At 40.6% G+C, this 22,812-nt stretch overlaps 1 pseudogene; it reads left to right on the top strand.

Annotated features, from left to right (window-relative positions):
- Nucleotides 1–363: 363 nt before the first annotated feature.
- Nucleotides 364–487, top strand: LOC115837457 (annotated as a pseudogene).
- Nucleotides 488–22,812: the final 22,325 nt, after the last annotated feature.

Here is a 22,812-nt window from a genome sequence, read left to right as displayed (position 1 = left end):
CCTCCCTTGACATGTGGGGATTACAGTTGGAGATGAGATTTGAGTGGGGACACAGAGCCAAACCATATCAAGGAGGAACACTTGATTCTGCTAAAGAAGGGTAACAGCATCTCTTTCTAAATACTGTCTTCAGGTAAAGACTCAATGTAATTCAGATTTACACTCTTCATAACAGTGGTTTCTCTCCTCTTAAGGAACTTCCCCATCCAATTCTCCCTTCCTCTGAGACCCACGGAAAGCTTATTACAATGTGGGGAAGAGCCTCTGGTCCACGTGCCACATTCTGTGTCCTTGCCGGCCTCAATTCATTTGGTCATTGTCACAGCTACCATGTTGATAGACATCGACAAGATTGTAGATATCTAGACTATACTTTCAGGGATCATTTCTATAGTTTGTAACTAGAGAAGTTTCTCTGAATGTGTAGAGCACCGACGACAAGGATCCCCTCTCTCGCCACTCCTATTCACTCGTAAGTGAGAGTTGAACAATGAGAACACATGGACACGAGGAGGGGAACATCACACACCAGGGCCTGTCAGGGGGTGGGGGGCTGGGGGAGGGATAGCTTTAAGAGAAATACCTAATGTAAATGATGAGTTGATGGTTGCGGCAAACCAACATGACACATGTATACCTATGTAACAAACCACACGTTGTGCACATGTGCCCCAGAACTTACAGTATAATAATAAATTAAAATTAAAATTATAAAACAGTAAAATAACAGAAACCCCCCCCCAAAAAAAAGATTGTAGATCTCTAGTCATGACTTCATGTACAAGGCCCCTTCACTCTGTGACCTCCTTTTTCCATGACTGCAGGCTTCTTCTAGCCTACCAGTCCTTTCAGTTTCCATGTTCCTTTCTACTCACACACAGCCTGCAAGTACTTGTGAGTCTCCATTGCACCATGGTTCAGGCCATGGGGAATAGGGCAACTAGTTTAGGCCCATCTATGGAAACACCTCTCTCCAACAATCACTTCTGAACCGAGCGCATAGGATGGCACCATGTTCAATAAGGTGCCACAAAAAACTATGGCTTCCCTCAACTTCTTGCAATCTCTCCAGCGTGGAGAGTCTCTGACAGCCCGAAACCTGTTTGGATGTTTAACCACACTTGCCACATGCCCAACCCTAAGGACATGGAGAACTAGGAAATTCTTACCTGGCCCTCCTCTCTTTCTCAACTTCCCCCCTTTCCCCAGCACCAGGACTTTCTGTTTACTTTCCCTTTTCTTCTGTAAGCAACTTTCCTACGTAATAGCCTCTTTCTTACCAACTCCATGAGTGTCTTTGCTCCACGTAGATATCTTTTCCCTTCCTTAACACTAAAACCTTCATAATCTGGCCCTTATGCTAGAAGGACTACAGAAGTTTTTTTGTTTTTAATTACCAAGGGGCAAATATATGAGTAATTATTTCACGAATATCAGTTTCTAATAATAGCAGTAATTAAGTGTTAGGCTCTGTCTCTAGGGTTTGAAGCATGGCTCTACCACACACTAACTGTCCAGCCTTAGATATGTCACTTAACTATTCTACACTTGAGTATCCTCTTACGTGAAAAAAAAATAGATAACAGTGAGTTTGTTATGACGTTTAAATAAGATAAAGCAGGTGTAGCACTCAACATAGTTGCTAGTATACAACGAAGTGCCTAGCTAACACTAGAAATTAGTGGTGTTTCTTTGTCCCTTAGCTACTAAGGTAGTCATTCATTTAAGTTATTGAATTTCATGTGCAAAAAAAGAACTCTAAACAAAGAAAGGATGCTCATTATTTTATTTTCTTATAAAACCACAAAATTCTGCCGCCAGCTTTTTAGATCCCTTGCAGAAGATCATTGCTGAGATGCCTAACACTGGATGGCAATGTTGCACTGGGCAGGTATCATTAAGACCCTGGAGAGTGGATTCTTCCTTTCTGAAAAAGGGCATAGTTAAATCAACTTAATCAAATGTTAGGTGAAAATTTAGGGTCTGTCACATACACACATATACACAATCTCTCCCTTTTTTTTTTTTTTTTTTTTTTTTGAAATCGAATCTCACTCGGTCGCCCAGGCTGAAGTGCAGTGGCACAATCTCGGCTCATTGCAGCCTCTGCCTCCCAGGTTCAAGAAATTCTCCTGCCTCAGCCTCCCAAGTAGATGAGATTACAGGTGCAAGCCACCATACCTGGCTAAGTTTTGTATTTTTAGTAGAGGCAGGGTTTTGCTAGTTTGGCCAGGCTGATCTTGAACTCCTGACCTCAGGTGATCCACCCCCTCGGCCTCCCAAAATGCTGGGATTATAGGCATGAGCCACCACACTTGGCTCACAATCTCTTCAAATCAACCAGAAAATATATCTAAAAAGCTATTTTCACATTTTAAATGGTCTATTTAATACTAAATGTCTTATTAACATTGAAAATATCTCTTTTAATACTTCAGTAAGTGCCACTGTCAGTATGTAGTTTCTATATACAACTGCCAAGTGTTTAGTAACAGCTGATTACTGGGGCTTAATAGTCACTTCTGAATGAATCAGAAGCACTTTGAAACCTGGTTAAAGTTATTTATCTGGTTGTTCAAACACTGTTCAGTGAAACAAGCTAAAACATTTACCTGGCTTATAGTCCTGCCCTCTCCATAAACTCTTGCTGAAAAACAAAATGCTATCACACAACTAAACCTTGAAACAACTGTAACCCTTTAGAAACTACCATTATGGAGAGATTTTGGTCATAAAAGAAATTTTATTAAATTTAGTGAGATACATATAGGAATTCAAATTGTGCTGCAATATTCCTTTCTTCATTGGTTCATTCATTTAAACTACTGTTGAGAGAGATATTCAAAATAAGCTGGATTTGCAACTCCAATGACCCACACCAGAATGCAAAAATTTCCCTTTTCCTCTCAGAGCTTGTCAGTCTAAATAATACATATGTGTTTAATTTAACTAAATATCTAAATGATGCTTCTAAGATGCTTGGAATATAGTTGCTTTTATAAATATAAGGCACTATCACCCCAGATATTACCAGAGTCTTATTTATAGTGTTAATCTTCACCTTCTACGAAAAAAGAGTTTGCAGAGCAAACCTCAGACTAGCCTCTATGCAATTAAGAATGTGTGGAGCTCAAATTAGTGAGACTTCATAGCATTTAGAACCAGAAGCAGAGCTATTCCCCTGGAGGCTCTCTGTCTTCAGAATTAACACTGCCTGTTTTGTTTTTGCAAAGTCTACATTTGAGGAAGTGGGAACAAAATCCCATCTAATAAACAAAAGCTTTCTGAAACTTTGGACTCTTTCAAAGCTAAGCTAATGCTTTCAAAGACAGGACTTGAAAAAAAACACTTTACTGCTACTCCCTGCCCCCATCCACCACCCAATGCTGGGACATAGGGGTACTGTCTCCGTGCAGCGAATAAACAAACGGAAGAATCTAACTGATACTAACTCAAATATGTCCTTTATACTTTATTTTAAATTTCCATAATCAGGGGGAATGCAGAGATTCCTTTCTGCAATGTGCTTTGGTAATACATTTATTTGGTTTGGTTTGGTGTGGGGGAAGAGTGGCTAGTGCTCCTCTTTGAAGAAATTATGAAATCTCTCTTCTACCCATTTTCTCCCATCCCTTTCCCAAATTTCTAATTTTTCTTTTCCAGATAAGATTTCATTAATTTTTTACTATAGACACAAACATTAGAGCACCCAATATGCATGCCTTACAGTGACATAAAAAAATAGCAAATAAATAACAAGGAAGGAACAGGAAAAGCAAGGGTGACAAATCAGATCTCTTGATATTTTTTTCAAAGTGATCAGCTGGGCATAAGTGTTTTATGACTCCTCCCTACTCACCTCTCCTCAACAGCTCCACTTCCCACCCCACAGCTTACTCCTTGGGTTGCAATTGGATAAAAAATTCTAAAGTTTCTTCCATTAGGAGAATGATTTGTGTATGCGTGTGTGTGGGCTAACTTAAAAAAGATCCAAGCAAATATATGTGGATAATCTTCAGATCCAGGGAAGGAATGAAATTCTTCTGGTTAAGTGAATAAGGTAAGATAAGAATATTCATTTATTTTAATGGGTAGTATATCCACTTTTCCCTGAAAAACATGCCTAATTCAATAAAGGAGGAAGTCGTCATTAAAAAGAAGTTGAGCAGTTTTTTAGTATATTATCCTGTTTATCACAATAGACATTGTCTCTGCCTATCCCAAAAAATAAAATAGAAAATACAAGCAAATAGGGCTGGGCATGGTGGCTCACACCTGTAATCCCAGCACTTTGGGAGGCTGAGGTAGGCAGAACACAAGGTCAGGAGTTCGACACCAGCCTGGTCAATATGGTAAAACCTCATCTCTACGAAAAATACAAAAATTAGCTGAGCATGGTGGTGCGTGCCTGTAGTCCCACCTACTTGGGAGGCTGAGGCAGAAGAATCGCTTGAACCCAGGAGGCAGAGGTTGCAGTAAGCCAAGATCACACCACTGCACTCCAGCCTGGGTGACAGAGCGAGATTCTGTCTCAAAAAGAAACGAAAGAAAAGAAAAGAGAAAAAAAAAGGAAAGGATAGGAAAGGAAAGGAAAGAAAGGAAAGGAAAGGAAACGAGAAGAAAAGAAAGAAAACACAAGCAAATTTAGGGTGGCTGGCAAGATGGCCAAATAGGAACAGCTCTAGTCTGCGGCTCCCAGCGAGATCAATGCAGAAGGTGGGTGATTTCTGCATTTCCAACTGGGGTACCCAGCTCATCTCATTGGGACTGGTTAGACAGTGGGTGCAGCCCACGGAGGGCGAGCTGAAGCAGGGTGGGGCATCACCTCACCCAGGAAGCGCAAGGCGTTGGGGAACTCCCTCCTCTAGCCAAGGGAAGCCATGAGGGACTGTGCCGTGAGGAACAGTGCATTCTGGTCCAGATACTACACTTTTCCCACGGTCTTTGCAACCCACAAACCAGGAGATTCTCTCAGGTGCCTACACCAACAGGGCCCTGGGTTTCAAGCACAAAACTGGGCAGCCATTTAGGCAGACACCAAGTGAGCTGCAGAAGTTTTTTTCATACCCCCGTTGCACGTGGAATGCCAGGGAGAAAGAACCATTCACTCCCCTGGAATGGGGACTAAAGCCAGGGAGCTAAGTGGTCTAGCTAAGCGGATCCCACCCCCATAGATCCCAGCAAGCTAAGATCCACTGGCTTGAAATTCTCGCTGCCAGCACAGTATTGTGAAGTCGACCTAGATGGCTGAGCTTGGTGGGAGGAGGGGCGTCCACCATTATTGAGGCTTGAGTAGGCAGTTTTCCCCTCACAGTGTAAACAAGGCCACTGGGAAGTTCCAACTGGGCAGAGCCCACCACAGCTCAGCAAAGCCGCTCTAGCCAGACTGCCTCTCTAGATTCCTGTTCTCTGGGCAGAGCATCTCTGAAAGAAAGTTAGCAGCCCCAGTCAGGGGCTTATAGATAAAACTCCCATCTCCCTGGAACAGAGCACCTGAGGGAAGGGGAAGCTGTGGGTGCAGCTTCAGCAGACTTAAACGTTCCTGCCTGCCGGCACTAAAGAGAGCAGTGGATCTACCAGCACAGTGCTCAAGCTCTGCTAAAGGACAGACTGCCTCCTCAAGTGGGTCCCTGACCCCCATGCCTCCTGACTGGGAGACACCTTACAGCAGGGGTCGACAGACACCTTATACAGCAGAGCTGCCACTGGCATCTTGTGGGTGCCCCTCTGGGATGAAGCTTCCAGAGGAAGGAGCAGGCAGCAATCTTTGCTGTTCTGCAGCCTCCACTGGTGAGACCCAGGCAGTGTCTGGAGTGGAACCCCAGCAAACTCCAGCAGACCTCCAGCAGAGAGTCCTGACTGTTAGAAGGAAAACTAACAAACAGAAAGCAATAGCATCAACATTAACAAAAAAGACATCTACACAAAAATCCCATCCAAAGGTCACCAACATCAAAAACCAAAGGTAGATAAATCTATGAAGATGAGGAAAAACCAGTGCAAAAAGGCTGAAAATTCCAAAAACCAGAATGCCTCTTCTCCTCAAAAAAAAATCACAACTCCTTACCAGGAAGGGGACAAAACTGCATGGAGAATAAGTTTGAAGAATTGACAGAAGTAGGCTTCAGAAGATGGGTAATAACAAACTCCTCCAAGCTAAAGGAGCATATTCTAACCCATTGCAAAGTGAACCCCGGGGGGCAGAGCCTGCAGTGAGCCGAGATCGCGCCACTGCACTCCAGCCTGGGTGAAAGAGTGAGACTCCTTCTCAAAAAAAAAAAAAAAAAAGGAGCTAAGAACCTTGAAAAAAGGTTAGAGGAATTGCTAACTAGAATAACCAGTTTAGAGAAGAATATAAATGACCTGATGGAGCTGAAAAACACAGCACAAGAACTTCGTGAAGAATACACAAGTATCAATAGTTGAATCAATCAAGTGGAAGAAAGGATATCAGAGATTCAATATCAAATCAATGAAATAAAGTGTGAAGACAAGATTAGAGAAAAAAGGATGAAAAGGAATGAACACAGCTTCCAAGAAATATGGGATGATGTGAAAAGACCAAACCTACATTTGACTGCTGTACCTGAAAGTGATGGGGAGAATGGAACCAAGTTGGAAAACACACTGCAGGATATTATCCAGGAGAACTTCCTCAATCTAGCAAGACAGGCCAACATTCAAATTCATGAAATACAGAGAACACCACTAAGATACTCCTTGCAAAGAGGCACTCCAAGACACATAATCGTCAGATTCACCAAGGTTGAAATGAAGGAAAAAATGTTAAGGGCAGCCAGAGAGAATGGTTGAGTTACCCACAAAGGGAAGCTCATCAGACTAACAGTAGATTGCTCTGCAGAAACCCTACACACCAGAAGAGAGTGGGGGCCAATATTCAACATTTTAATGAAAATAATTTTCAACCCAGAATCTCATATCCAGCCAAACTAAGCTTCATAAGCTAAGGAGAAATGCAATCCTTTCCAGACAAGCAAATGCTGAGGGATTTTGTCACCACCAGGCCTGACTTACAAGAGCTCCTGAAGGAAGCACTAAATATGGAAAGGAAAAGCCAGTACCAGCCACTACAAAAACAAACCAAAATGTAAGGATCATCGAAACTATGAAGAAACTGCATCAACCAATGGCCAAAATAACCAGCTAGCATCATAATGACAGGACCAAACTCACACATAACAATAGCAACCTTAAATGTAAATGGGCTAAATGCCCCAATTAAAAGGCACAGAGTGGCAAACTGGATAAAGAGTCAAGACCCATTAGTGTGCTGTATTCAGGAGACCCATCTCACGTGCAAAGACATGCATAGGCTCAAAATAAAGGGATGGTGGAAGATAGATTTACCAAGCAAATGGAAAGAAAAAAAAAAAGCAGGGTTTGCAATCCTAGTCTCTGATAAAACAGAATTTAAACCAGCAAAGATTAAAAAAGACCAAGAAGGGCATTACATAATGGTAAAGGGATCAATACAACAAGAAGGGCTAACTATCCTAAATATATGTGCACCCAACACAGGAACACCTAGATTCACAAAGCAAGTTCTTAGAGACCTACAAAGAGACATAGTCTCCTACACAATAATAGTGGGAGACTTTAACACCCCATTGTTAATATCAGATCAAGAAGAGAGAAAATTAACAAGTATATTCAGGACTTGAACTCAGCTCTGGACCATGCAGACCTAAAGGACATCTACTGAACTCTTTACCTCAAATCAACAGAATATACATTCTTCTCACCACCACATAGCACTTATTCTAAAATCAACCATATAATTGGAAGTAAAACACTCCTCAGCAAATGCAAAAGAATGGAAATCATAACAAACAGTCTGTCAGACCACAGTGCCATCAAATTAGAACTCAAGATTAGGAAACTCACTCAAAACTGCACAACTACATGGAAACTGAACAACCTGCTCCTGAATGTCCACTGGGTAAATAACAAAATTAAGATAGAAATAAATACATTATTTGAAACCAATGAGAACAAAGACACAACATACCAGAATCTCTGGGACACAGATAACCAGTGTTTAGAGGGAAATTTGTAGCACTAAATGCCCACAGGAGAAAGCAGGAAAGACCTAAAATCAACACCCTAACATCACAATTAAAAGAACTAGAGAAGCAGGAGCAAACAAATTCAAAAGGTAGCAGAAGACAACAAATAACTAAGATCAGAGCAGAACTGGAGGAGATAGAGACATGAAAAACCCTTCAAAAAATCAGTGTATCCAGGAGCTGGTTTTTTGAAAAGATTAACAAAATAGATAGACTGCTAGCCAGAATAATAAAGAAGAAAAGAGAGAAGAATCAAATAGACACAATAAAAAATGATAAAAGGGAGATCACCACTAATCCCACAGAAATACAAACTACCATCAGAGAATACTATAAACACCTCTACACAAATAAACTAGAAAACCTAGAAGAAATGGATAAATTCCTGGGCACATACACCCTCCCAAGACTAAACCAAGAAGAAGTCAAATCCCTGAATAAACCAATAACAAGTTCTGAAATTGAGGTAGTAATTAATAGCCCACCAACCAAAAAAATCTCAGGACCAGACAGATTCACCGCCTAATTCTACCAGAGGTACAAAGAGGCGCTGGTACCTTCCTTCCGACGCTATTCCAAACAATAGAAAAAGAGAGACTACTCCCTAACTCATTTTATGAGGCCAGCATCTCCTGATACCAAAACCTGGCAGAGACACAACAAAAAAATAAAATTTCAGGCCAATATCCCTGATGAACATCGATGCAAAAATCCTCCAAAAAATACCAACAAACCAAATCCAGCTGCACATTAAAAAGCTTATCCACCATGAACAATTGGCTTCATCCCTGGGATGTAAGATGTGTTCAACACAGACAAATCAATAAATGTAATCCATCACATAAACAGAACCAATGACAAAAACCACATGATTATCTCAATAGAGGCAGAAAAGGCCTTCGATAAAATTCAAAGCCCTTTCATGCTAAAAACTCTCAATAAACTACATATTGATGGAACATATCTCAAAATAATAAGAGCTATTTATGAAAAACCTACAATCAATATCATACTGAATGGGCAAAAGCTGGAAGCATTCCCTTTGAAAACCAGCATAAGACAAGGATGCTGTCTCTCACCACTCCTATTCAACATAGTATTGGAAGTTCTGGCCAGGGCAATCAGGCAAGAGAAAGAAATAAAGGTATTCAAATAGGAAGAGAGGAAGTGAAATTGTCTCTGTTTGCAAATGACATGATCATATATTTAGAAAACCCCATCTTCTCAGCCTGAAATCTCCTTAAGCTGATAAGCAACTTCAGCAAAATCTCAGGATACAAAATCAATGTGCAAAAATCACAAGCATTCCTATACACCAATAATAGACAAACAGCCAAATCATGAGTGAATTCCCATTCACAATTGCTACAAAGAGAATAAAATACCTAGGAATCCAACTTACAAGGGATGTGAAGGATCTCTTCAAGGAGAACTACAAACCACTGCTCAAGGAAATAAAGGAGGACACAAACAAACGGAAGAACATTCCATGCTCATAAATAGGAAGAATCAATATTGTGAAAATGGCCATAATGCCCAAAGTAATTTGTAGATTCAATCCTATCCTCATCAAGCTAACCTTGACTTTCTTCACAGAATTAGAAAAAAACTACTTTAAATTTCATATGGAAACAAAAAAGAGCCCATATAGCCAAGACAATCCTAAGCCAAAAGAACAAAGCTGGAGGCATCACACTACATGACTTCAAACTATATTACAAGGCTACAATAACCAAAACAGCATGGTACTGGTACCAAAACAGACATAAAAACCAATGTAACAGAACAGAGGCCTCAGATATAATGCCACACATCTACAACCATCTGATCTTCGACAAACCTGACAAAAACAAGCAATGGGGAAATGACTCCCTATTTAATAAATGGTGTTTGGAAAACTGGCTAGCCATATGCAGAAAACTGAAACTGGACCTCTTCCTTACACCTTATACAAAAATTAACTCAAGATGGATTAAAGACTTAAACATATGACCTAAAACCATAAAAACCCTAGAAGAAAATCTAGGCAATACCATTCAGGACATAGGCAGGGGCAAAGACTTCATGACTAAAACACCAAAAGCAATGGCAACAAAAGCCAAAATTGACTAATGGGATCTAACTAAACTAAAGAGCTTCTGCAGAGCAAAAGAAATTATCATCAGAGTGAACAGGCAACCTACAGAATGGGAGAAACTTTTTGCCATCTGACAAAGGTCTAACATCCAGAATCTACAAGGAACTTAAACAAATGTACAAGAAAAAACAACCCCATCAAAAAGTGGGTGAAGGATATGAACAGACACTTCAAATGTTTTCAAAAGAAGACATTTATGCAGCCTGCAAACACATGAAAAAAAGCTCGTCGTCACTGGTCACTAGAAAAACGCAAATCAAAACCACAATGAGATACCATCTCATGCCAGTTAGAACGGTGATCATTAAAAAGTCAGGAAACAACAGATGCTGGAGAGGATGTGGAAAAATAGGAATGCCTTTACACTGTTGGTGGGAGTGTAAATTAGTTCAACCATTGCGGAAGACAGTGTGGCAATTCCTCAAGGATGTAGAACCAGTAATACCATTTGACCCAGCAATCTCATTGCTGGGCACATACCCAAAGGATTATAAATCATTCTACTACAAAGACACATGCACACGTATGTTTATTGCAGCACTGTTCACAATAGCAAAGACTTAGAACCAACCCAAATGCTCATCAATGATAGACCGCATAAAGAAAATGTGGCACATTTACACCATAGAATACTATGCAGCCATAAAAAAGGATGAGTTCATGTCCTTTCCAGGGACATGGATGAAGCTGGAAACCATCATTCTCAGCAAACTAACACAAGAACAGAAAATCAAACATGGAACGATCTCACTCATAAGTGGGAGTTGAACAATGAGAACACATGGATACATGGAGTGGAACGCCAGGGCCCATCGGGGACTGAACAGATAGGTAAGGGATAGCATTATAGAAATACCTAATGTAGATGATGGGTTGATGGGTGCAGCAAACCACCATGGCACGTGTATACCTATGTAACAAACCTGCACGTTCTGCACATGTATCCCAGAACTTAAAGTATAAAAAGAGAAAATACAAGCAAATTTAAAACTATTTGCTGATAATTATGTCATTAACATCCTTGAAGTCAGTGAAATTTTTCTTTTCCAATCATTTTGGATTGGTCACTTATCAACAGAAATAAACATCAGAATAAAATTATAACAAATAATCATTTATTATTTCATTTAATATTCTCCATTTTCTTTTTTTTTTTTTTTTTTTTTGAGACAGAGTCTCCAATTGTCACCCAGGCTGGAGTGCAGTGGCATAATCTCAGCTCACTGTAACCTCTGCCTGCCGGTTCCAAGCGATTCTCCTGCCTTAGCCTCCCGAGTAGCTGGGACTACAGGCGCATGCCACCATGCCCGGCTAATTTTTTGTATTTTTAGTAGAGATGGAGTTTTACCATGTTGGCCAGGCTGGTCTTGAACTCCTGACTCCTGACCTCATGATCCGCCCACCTTGGCCTCCCGAAGTGTTGGGATTACAGGCGTGAGCCACCACACTTGGCCCATTTTCTCTTTTTATGTATGTAATCTTAAGTGCAGGTATTAGGCAGGAATGACTGAATTTTTTTTTTTTTTTTTTTTTTGAGACAAAGTCTCACTCTGTCACCCAGGCTGGAGTGCAGTGGCATGATCTTGGCTTACTACAGCCTCTGCTTCCTGGGTTCAAGCAATTCTCCCACCTCAACCTCCCAACTAGCAGGGACTACAGACGCCCGCCACCATGCTCAGCTAATTTTTGTATTTTTAGTAGAGACAGGCTTTCGCCATGTTGGCCAGGGTGGCCTCAACTCCTGACCTCAAGTCATCCACCTGCCTCAGCCTTCCAAAGTGCTGGGATTACGGGCGTGAGCCACTGCGCCCGGCGAGGAGTGACTGAATTTTAACAAATGTTATTCTGAGCTGGCAGGAAAAATTGTTGAAAACTTTGAAATGGGCAAATAAGATTACTGGGTGTCTTGTCCAGTGGTGCAACTTGTAACCAGACAACGCTGTAAACATAGGTCACTGCAAGCAATGCAAATGACTCCTGTTCACAGACCGCAAATGAATTTTGCCAGGGAGAAGTGCAAAATGACATCCATTTTTTTCCAAGAAGCCAGTTTTGCATTTATTAAGCAAATTCATTTCAGCATTCCTCATTGCCAATATATATGTCTGCTCTTTGAATTCTCCTGAATTGTTTGTACATATTACTGGTTCCCATTAATTAATGAATTAAATAAAAATCATTTACACTTTTCATTGCACACTTGTGTTAGAATCATAATCTTGTCATAATCATAATCATAATTCTCCTCAAAACTGTCTTTTCAACAGATCCAAGACACCTACACCACCCCCTTCATAAGAGGGAATTTTGAATTTCCCTTCAAAAAAAAAAACAGATTAATTAGAAAATCATCCTTCAGAGAACATCACCAAAAAAAAATCACATGATCCTCCACTACCACCACTATTAAATTCTTTTTTGTTTTTAATGTACTAATTTAATTATAAATAAATTAGCCCATAAAATTTAAACAATATATAAGTATATAAAGCAGAGTGATGATGCCTCCCTAAACACTTTGGTATCACTTCCCAAAAGTAACCAATGTTAAAGATTAAAATGAACATTACATATATAGGTATAAACTATAAGTAAGGAATCACAGGAAGGTAATATGGAGGTAAAATTAAAAACTTTGGCACTGGGGTGGGAGTCTAGTTGTTACATTTGAAGTCAGAAAACAAAAATTCTATTCACCCTTTGTGGCCTCCTTACGTGTACCCATGTGTTTCTTAGAAGTGCCTGTGGCCTCCTTATTCATACCTGTGTGCTCCCTGTACATACTCATGGGCTCCTTATATGTATCTGTGTGGTTCTCATAAGAACCTATGTGCTCCTTATTCGTACCTGTGTAAAAACACACCTGCAGGAGGAGCTACACTCAGCCTCTTCAGGGCCATCTCCCACGCACCTTCTCTGGTATGCTTCACTCCTTGAGCATTTACCATTACTCGTTTACCATTTTGCTCTTGTAACTTAATTCTTATCCTTTAGCAATCTCCAAAGCCCAGGTGGAGACCCTCTATCTTAGTGCTCAGGCTTGGCCCCCTTCTAGAATATGACTTCCTTCTTTTCCTTCCAGAAAAGGGGATAAAGTAAATATTCATACCTGAAACCAGGTAAGAAAATGAAAAGCAGACCTGCTGGCAACTAGGCCATGATATTTCCAATTGAATATAAACCACAATCACAGAATAGAAACAATGTCTAAACAAGTCCATTCCAAGCCCATATTTGGAACAAGACACAGATAAGTCCACTCTGAAACCACAAAAATAGTAAAACAGCCCCCTCTTCTGTCTAACATGAGTGACTGCTTCTCTTTTACCTCACTCACCAAGGAAAACCACTGTGGTCCTTCTATCTTATAGATAAAAATCATTACGATATTTAGTCATAAAATTGCTCCTGCGTCCTGAAACATCCAATTCAGAATTGCTCCCCACCTCCTCAATCCTCTCTTGAATCATCCAGCACACACTCACATACTATGACAAGCTTCTTCCAACTCCTCATCATTTATTTAAGGTGCTTTCAGTCTTGCAACAGCAAGAAAATACGTGTAATTTCTTTGTACTACAATAAATGTGTTCCTGATGGTCCTTCATTGGTGGGCTTTAATGTAGAAATACTTATTTACTTTAAGGGAATATTAAATTTGATTCTGGTCTTCTGGTAACTCTTAAAAATGCTTCCCTCTGCATGCTCTGTGTCCTTCCATGTCTAATAAAGAGTCATATTGCAATGCACTTCCATATGCATTTTCTCACTTAATTTAGCATGAAACATCTAAAGCAGGTAAAATTAATGTTTTTGTCCTCAACACTCTCTAAGGTTGAAATTTGCCTGAGTTCATTCAGAAAGTTGTGAGCAATGCCATGTAGAGTTCTGAATTCTCTACCCCTGAGAACAATCTATCACAGGGAAAGTGATCAATGAAAAGGCCAAAAATTTACATTTATCTCCTCAGAAAATACACTGAGTGATGCAGGAGCTCCCAGAGGGGCAGCTCGATTGGAATGCACAATAGTGGCCACCGACACCTGAGCAACAGGCAGTCCCACATTAAGTGGAAGGCTAGTCAAATAACTTACGCCTTTTTCTTTCTCCTAGGTTCATACATACATCATCTCATTTTTAATGAGATGTATGTACATTTAATGAGATGTATGTATGAACCTAGGAGAAAGTGTAATCCCAGCTCTTTGGGAGGCCGAGGCAGGAGGATCAGTTGAGCCCAGGAGTTCAAGACTATAGAGAAAATCAGAACTCATGACAGAACAAGTTCCAACAACGCTATTAATTAACTAAATTGCTTCTCCAAGAAGACGAGTGATCAGACATCTCCAATCCCTGATTCCTTTAACACTCCATCAGTCCCCTTCTTTAGCTAGCACCACACCAGGATTCACCTTATTCCCAGCCCTTCACCCTCCAACCTCCGCATCCCTCCCCCAATTTCACAAATGGAGTAAAGCTCATGAGCACCACCTCGAGGCTTCAGAATAGCACAACTGCCCCTAGAAACTAAATAACCTGACAACCTGCAGCTACACTACCCCATGTATGAGACCAGAAATTTTGTGAGATGTAAAGTCAACAGACACCCCAGTTGGTCATTAAGACTTCCTCCAAAACATTGCTAAGCTCACTGCCTAAGAATAAGCTTTCAGATTTCAGCTTCAGACACAAGCTGCATCCAAACCTGTCTCCTTCGCCCAAGATATCCGAGGCACTGGCATGGCACTGGGGTTCGCCTTTCTATTAAATCCCCCCCGGGGAGGTCTCAAGTGGCCTTTTTTACACTGCTTTCCATTTAATAACAATTTCAATCATCAGAGATTTTTTTTGTTTTGTTTTGCTTTGTTTTTGAGACCGAATGTCGCTCTGTCACCCAGGCTGGAGTGCAGAGGCACAATATCGGCTCACTGCAAGCTCCGCCCCCCAGATTCATGCCATTCTCTTGCCTCAGCCTCCCTAGCAGCTGGGACTACAGGCGCCTGCCACCATGCCCGGCTAATTTTTTGTATTTTTAGTAGAGATGGGGTTTCACCATGTTAGCCAGGATGGTCTCAATCTCCTGACCTCGTGATCCGCCCGCCTCGGCCTCCCAAAGTGCTGAGATTACAGGCGTGAGCCACCACACCCGGCCCCCCAGAGATGTTTTAATAGCAGTTAACATGAGAAGGAAAAGGTCTCAATCCTTGATAGCAGAAGATTCCATGTCTCCTATGCAAATGTCACCATCACTATCCTAGCAAATTTTGAACACCTTGTTCTAAAGGATATGTATTAGAACCTAAGTCTCACTAGCTGCAAAGCCCTTACTTCTTCCACTCGCTGGCGTAAAACCAATGGAAATTTGAAATACTTCAAAAAGAGGCCACTGCTAGAGACTATACCCGCATTGACCAAGAACTATCAAATGACACATTCATGCTCTCCTGCCATGACCTGCACCTTAAATAGCATAAAGACATTTATACAATTGCAAACACAAGGGAGGGTTTCAATTCTTTTAATACATAATATGGAAAGGAAATTGCTTTTCAGTGAATACACATTAATAGAATCTCTTCAAGCATATTTCTATTTAGATTGTTATTTGCAAACATTGGAAATAACACATTCTATGAGCTGTCGCCAGATGGATCAAACATTTGCACAACTCTCAGCTGAACATCCTAATGGAGACTTAAAGTCACTATAATATTTGTGTGCACATTTGTGAGGATGTGTGTTTGAGCCTAATTTAAAACCCAAGCATTTGATTTCCTCTAAAGAGAAGGGTTTTTGCTTTATAAAAAGCTTTCTGGACATCAAGTGTAAACACACATCTGGGCACAGTGGCTCATGCCTGTAATCCCAGCTGTTTGGGAGGCCGAGGCAGGAGGATCAGTTGAGCCCAGGAGTTCAAGATGAGCCTGGGAAACATAGGGAGATCCCATCTCTACAAAAAATTTTAAAAATCAGCCAGGCATGGTGGCGTGCACCTGTGGTCCCAGCTACTCCAGAGGCTGAGGTGAGAGAATTGCTTGATCCCCCAAGTTTGAGGCTGCAGTGAGCCATGATTGTGCCACAGCACTCCAGTCTGGGTGAGACAGGGAGACCCTGTCTCAAAAAAAAAAAAAAAAAAGCATAAACACATTTTTTTTTTTTTTTTGAGACAGAGTCTTGCTCTGTCGCCCAGGCATGATCTCGGCTCACCAAAACCTCCACCTCCCGGGTTCAAGAGATTCTTGGCCTCAGCCTCTCAAGTAGCTGGGATTACAGGCACACACCACCATGCCTGGCTAATTTTTGTATTTTTAGTAGAGTCGGGGTTTCACCATGTTGGCCAGGCTGGTCTCGAACTCTTGACCTCGTGATCTGCCCACCTCAGCCTCTCAAAGTGCTGGGATTACAGGCATAAGCCACTGCGCCTGGCCCATAAACACATTTTTTAAAGAAAAGTCAGTCTTTCATTTCCAGAATTGGCGGTGATGAGGGGACAGAATATGTTAACTCATGCCATTTCAGTTTTGTCTCAGAGGCATTTACTCTGGTGGTTTTATGTAGAGTCTGTGTCTCATCTCCCTAACTGAACTGCCAGCTTCTGAGTACTAGAACTGAGCTTTCTACTTCCTTTATTTTCCTCTTAGGTGGCCATAAGCAAAGGCCAACATTTAATGAGCACCTACAGTAGCTCACTTAATTTTTTTTCAGCAACTCCAAGCACAAACATTCCTATTACTTTCAGTAAACTCAGGCTCAGAAATTTAAGACACCCATGATCCCAAGGCTAGAAAATGCAGTTGATGCTTAAGATTTCAGGTGAATCTAAGATCCACCCACTATACTATAGTATATTATTACCCAAAGACACATTTGTGGTCTTCCTATTTTGTTGTTTTCAGTGTGCTGATCATCTCCACTCAAAATCCTCCTGCATGTAACTGCTGGATGACCTACACCACCAGGTAGGCTACACCATAGCCTATCTATGCTATGCCTCATTCTATGCCTCACCCCAGCATGATGTGAAAAGCAGGTGCTATTTACTGCAACCTAACGGTTCATGAGGCATCCATACTTCTTCCTTCTGTTTCCAAGAACATCAACTCCCTATGTAACAATTTGAAAAGCCACCTAACAAATTAACCAGACTGGCAACTTAATTTCCAGCATTCATTTATCTGATAGAACCATGATCAGAGCAGTCCAAAAAAAATACAAACACAAGATCTCATCACAAAAGGAAGAGGCCAACCTAACAACTACCTGGTGGAAATTAGAGCCACATATCTTACACATATGCTCAGCAAATACTTTCTGAATTAACGAATGACCCAAAACTAAGGGACAAACCTTGCTCTGTTAAGTATTGTGAAATACTTCAGACACTCCTGAACTAGAAGTATTAACATAAAGCAAAAGATATTGGAAAAAAGGTTGTATATGATACGCTATTTCCATTTTTTTTTGTTTTACAAAATCCCAGCACTGCAGGTGTGATGTCTCTGGCTGGGGAGGTGAGTACAGGAGACTTAACAGATGTTGCTTTGCAGCCAAGTGGGAAGAGCTAAGCGGTTGTTCTTGGCTTCAGGGGACTGAAGCTGCAGTGGTTTGTAACAAATTGGCTGAATTTTTCTGCCTTAAAGGCTGAACTAATAAAAAGTCTTTGAAAATCCAAATGGTGAGGGAAAATGAAAAGTCCAATAAATCTAGTCTGCTGGGAGGCCCTTTGCTGAGAAGACTGGCGAGGCTTCCATTCCCATCCTTCGTGTGTGTTTTCTCTAAATATCACAGTTGCTGTAAAACTTTCATATAGTAAAGGCCAGAAGGGGCTTCTCAGGCTCTGCAAATGAAAGGCGGTAAAACTCTTTAGTGACCCAGATTTCAGCTTATTATTAACGCACCTCCTTGAAGGTGCTTCACACACTTGGCTAGATCTGCACAAAGAGAATTTATGTAAAAACAGGCAGAAAATGAAGAAAGAGAACAAAGGGGCCTCGTAAAATCCAACCACCATCTGCCTCTTCAAATCCAGCAGCACTAGGGCAGCTCATTTGCAGGAGTTTTCCCTCTGGCTTTCCAGAAAGACACTTTTTAGGCAAAGGTGGTGTAGGTCATCCAGCAGTTTCATTCAGGAGGATTTTGAGTGAGATGATTAACACACTGAAAACAACAAAATAGGAAGACTACAAATGTGTCCCTGGGTAACAGGAAACTGCAACAATTAGATTAGTGTTTGGCATTGGAGAGCTCAGGTTAGGCTTACCAATGGGATTTATTCCATCTTCACAAGTTTGAAAAAAATAACTAGAGGAGTTGTCTTTGGCCAAAATGTAAAGAAATATAGTAATCCCTGACTTACCTATGATTTTGCTTTCTTCCGTTTTAGTTACCTGTGGTCAGCCACAGTCTGAAAATATTAAATGAAAAACTCAAGAAATAAACAATTCACAGTTTTAAATTGTATACTGTTCTGAGTATCAAGATAAAATCTCATGTCATTCCACTCTGTTCCCTCTTCATCACAATAAGAAGGGTAAGGCCAGGCGCGGTGGCTCACGCCTGTAATCCCAACACTTTGGGAGGCTGAGGCAGGTGGATTGCTTGAGGCCCAGAGTTTGAGGCCAGCCTGGCCAACCTGGCAAAACCCTGTCTCTACTAAAAATACAAAAATTATCTGGGCATGGTGGCTTGTGCCTGTAATCCCAGCTACTGGGGAGGCTGAGGGAGGAGAATCGCTTGAACCCAGGAGGCAGACGTTGTAGTGAGCCCAGATTGTGTCACTGCACTGGTGACAGAGCAAGACTCTGTCAAAAAAAAAAAAGAAGGATAAGTACATTACAAGGTATTTTGAGAGAGAGACCCACATTCACATAACTTTTATTACAATATATTGCTATAATTGTTCCATTTTATTATTAGTTACTGATGTTAATCTCTTTCTGTGCCTAATTTATAAATTAAACTTTATCATAAGTATGTATGTATAGGAAAAACATAGTACAGTTATGCACCCTATAAAGATGTTTCAGTCAATGACAGACCAAACATACTATGCTGGTCCCATAAAAATATATACCATATTTTTTACTGGATCTTTTCTATGTTTAGAAATGTTTAGATACACAAATACTTACCATTGTGCTAAAATTGCCTACAGTATTCAGTACAGTAACATGCTATACAGTTTTGCAATCTAGGAGCTATGGGCTATACCATATAGCCTAGGTGTGTAGTGGGCTCTGCCATCTAGGATTGTGTAAGTACACTCTATGATGTTCACGCAATGATGCAATTGCTTAATGATGCATTTCTCTGAATGTATCTCCATTGTAAAGCAAGGTATGACTGTATATACAGGGTTTAGTACTATCCAAGGTTTCAGGCATCTCCTGGGAGACTTGGAACATATCCCCTGCAGGTAATGGGAGACTACTGTAGTAGCTCTTTTTTTTTTTTTTTTAAGTTGAAGTCTTTTATAACTTTAGGTGTACAGAACTGAATGGATAATATTCCTGAATTCACAGTATGCTATCATTGGTGGCCCCTGCAAGGCTATTGTATTCTATTTCAATTTGTTTTATGTTAATTTTCTTTATTCCTCCTTCTAATCCCAATCTCTTTCCAGGTATAGACACCCACTCTACTATATTTAAAGTTTGATCTTCAAACCATCTTTCATACGTATTTATTTTGATGCACATATATTTATATTGTGATATATAATTCTTATTTATATGGGGCATCTGTCTGATGCATAATATTCCTTTAAATGTATGTACCGCATTTTATTTGTACATTTCTCTAGAGATGGACACCTGTGTAATTTCAGATCTTTGCTAGTTCAAGTAATACTGCTATGAACATTATCACGTGTCTGTTTGAGGACATCTTTTTGTAAAACTCTATGCGAGTGATTCTCCAGATGTTGAAATTTCTCCAGGCATAGAATTTCTAGGCATGGTATTTATGTATTCTTAGTTTCACTTTGCACTGCTAAAATGGCTCACTGGAATGACTGTTTATACTTCCACCAGCCACAGATGAGGATTCTCATGTCCTCACATCTTTGGCCAGTATTTGACATTACCTGACTTCACTTTTGTCAGCCGGATTGTGAGAAAATTGAGTTAATTTATTCTAAATTCATTTTTCATATTACATTCACTTAAGAGATATAATGCTTACATAAGTTTCCCTTTCTGTTAACTACTTATTAATATTCTCTGTTTTCTGACTTTTTCTTGCTGCAAGTTAGAATTATATGCTAGAATTCCCTGAATATTCTAAATAGTTTGTTGGTTTTATATATTGAAAATAGCTTTTCTAATCTGTTTCCCTGTAGGTTGTTTGTCTATGATGAACTTTGTTAAATAAGAATTCTTAATTTTGATGAAAATAAATTTTTAATTTATAATATCTACTACTTCAAGTCTTGTGTAATTAGTCTGTCCTCAGACAGCATCCTGTATTTTCTTCCATAAACTATAAAGTTTTACTTTTCATATTAAGGTTTTTAATCCACCTACATGTTATGTGGAGAATTGGAAACTCATGCTACCTCTCAAAGAAACAAGAGTAGGCTGGGCACAGTGGCTCATGCCTGTAATCCCAGCACTTTGGGAGGCTGAGGTGGGCAGATCACTTGAGATCAGGAGTTGAAGACCAGCCTGACCAATATGGTGAAACCCTATTCTCCTAAAAATACAAAAATTATCCAGGTGTGGTGGCAGCTACCTGTAATCCCAGCTACTCGGGAGGCTGAGGCAGGAGAATCGCTTGAACAAGGGAGGTGGAGGTTGCAGTAGGCTGGGATCATGCCACTAAACTCCAGCCTGGGTAACAAAGCAAGACAAAAGCAAGAAAGAAAGCAAGGAAGCAAGGAAGCAAGGAAGCAAGGAAGGAAGGAAGGAAGGAAAGAAGGAAGGAAGGAAGGGAGGGAGGGAGGGAGGGAGGGAGGGAGGCAGGGAAAAGTAAATCAGTTAGGAATATTAGTAAACAATGACAAATTTTTCAAGAGAAGCCAGAAGTTGAATTCTTTTGTATGTAACATCTCCTGATATTTAAAACATGGTGCTGTTCAAACAAAACATAATGTGACCCAGACTCGTCCTGTGAGCTGCCAGCTTTTTTCCTTTGAGTTGCAAGATTTTTCTTTCATATGTTGACCTGACTTTTGATGCCTTGTAGTCTAGTTATTAAACAAGGGTTTTTGCTTTCACTGCTTTATATTGTGTCTACATTTATTTAATACGGCTTATCTATACCTAACTTGTTCCTAATCCTGCCCGTTTAGCAGTTTTATCCCCATCTTCACACAGGTTAAATAATTGACCATAATTCTATCAGCACATTTATTATTACAATAATACTACCTCATGGCAACAGGGGTAACCACATGTTTCTCAAGAACCAAAATCAATGGGAATAAAAGAGGAGTTATTTTCCTGCCATCTGTCTCACAATGCAGACTCCAGGAACATATGCTTTCACCAAGGACTTCCTAGAGAGGCAATGTTTAGAAAATGAGGCTGTGAGTACCTTGAGAGTAACTGCTGTGTCTTCAATTGCATCAAAAGCCCAAGAGCTCCTCACAAAAACATTTATTTATCTGAGAAGTTCCTTTGTCCCTTTATCCTCTAGAAAAATGAATGTAAGGGAACCCAACATGAAAGTAGGTATGGACGTGGCCAATAAAAACTTCGCACAGGCTGGGCGCCATGGCTCATGCCTGTAATCCCAGCACTTTGGGAGGCCGAGGCAGGTGGATTACTTGAGGTCAGGAGTTCGAAACCAGCCTGGCCAACATGGTGAAACCCCGTCTCCACTAAAAACACAGAAATTAGCCAGGCACGGTGGCAGGCGCCTGTAATTCCAGCCACTCGGGAGGCTGAGGCAAGAGAATCGCTTGAACTTGGGGGGCAAAAGTAGCAGTGAGCCAAGATTGTGCCACTGCACCCCAGCCTGGGTGACAGAGTGGAACTCTGTCTCAAAAAAAACAACAACAAAAAAACTTCTCACAGTAGTGATCACAGTCCTGGAAAGTCTTGGATAAGAAAATTCTAAACAGCCAATTTACAATAAACTAGGGAGGAACTTGGTAGACACTACATGGCACATTGTATTAATATTCAAAATATCTGATACCCCTTTTGGTGGGAAGACTATACTTTCCACCACACTGATGTCATGCTTTGCCATGTGACTTCTAGTTCCCTTTCCTGTTGTATATTCATCCCCACTCCATTGAATGCAGATGGCATGCTTTGGGACAAGAAATGTGAGTAGAGGTGCTGTATTCCTCTTTGGAACAAAAGCTTCTCTTTTCCTTTGACTGGCATGTCTCGGGGGAGCCTGCTTCTTCAAGCTGAGTTGCATAATAAAGATGACAGGGAGCAAAGCCTCCACTGACTTGCAATCAATATGGAGCATGAGTGAAAAATACACCTTGGCTATCACAAGCTATTGAGATCTTAGGGCTGTTTGTCACCACAACATAACTTAGCCTAAACTGACAGATGAAATTTACTGGAACAAATCCATAATACTTTATATTCTGGACACATTAATTTTCTTCCAAACAATGCATAATGC

The sequence above is a fragment of the Nomascus leucogenys genome, chromosome 11 (assembly GCF_006542625.1).
Source record: "Nomascus leucogenys isolate Asia chromosome 11, Asia_NLE_v1, whole genome shotgun sequence".
Classification (NCBI taxonomy): domain Eukaryota; kingdom Metazoa; phylum Chordata; class Mammalia; order Primates; family Hylobatidae; genus Nomascus; species Nomascus leucogenys.
The sequence above is the reverse complement of the archived record's forward strand: the minus strand, read 5'-3'. Positions and strand labels throughout refer to the sequence as shown.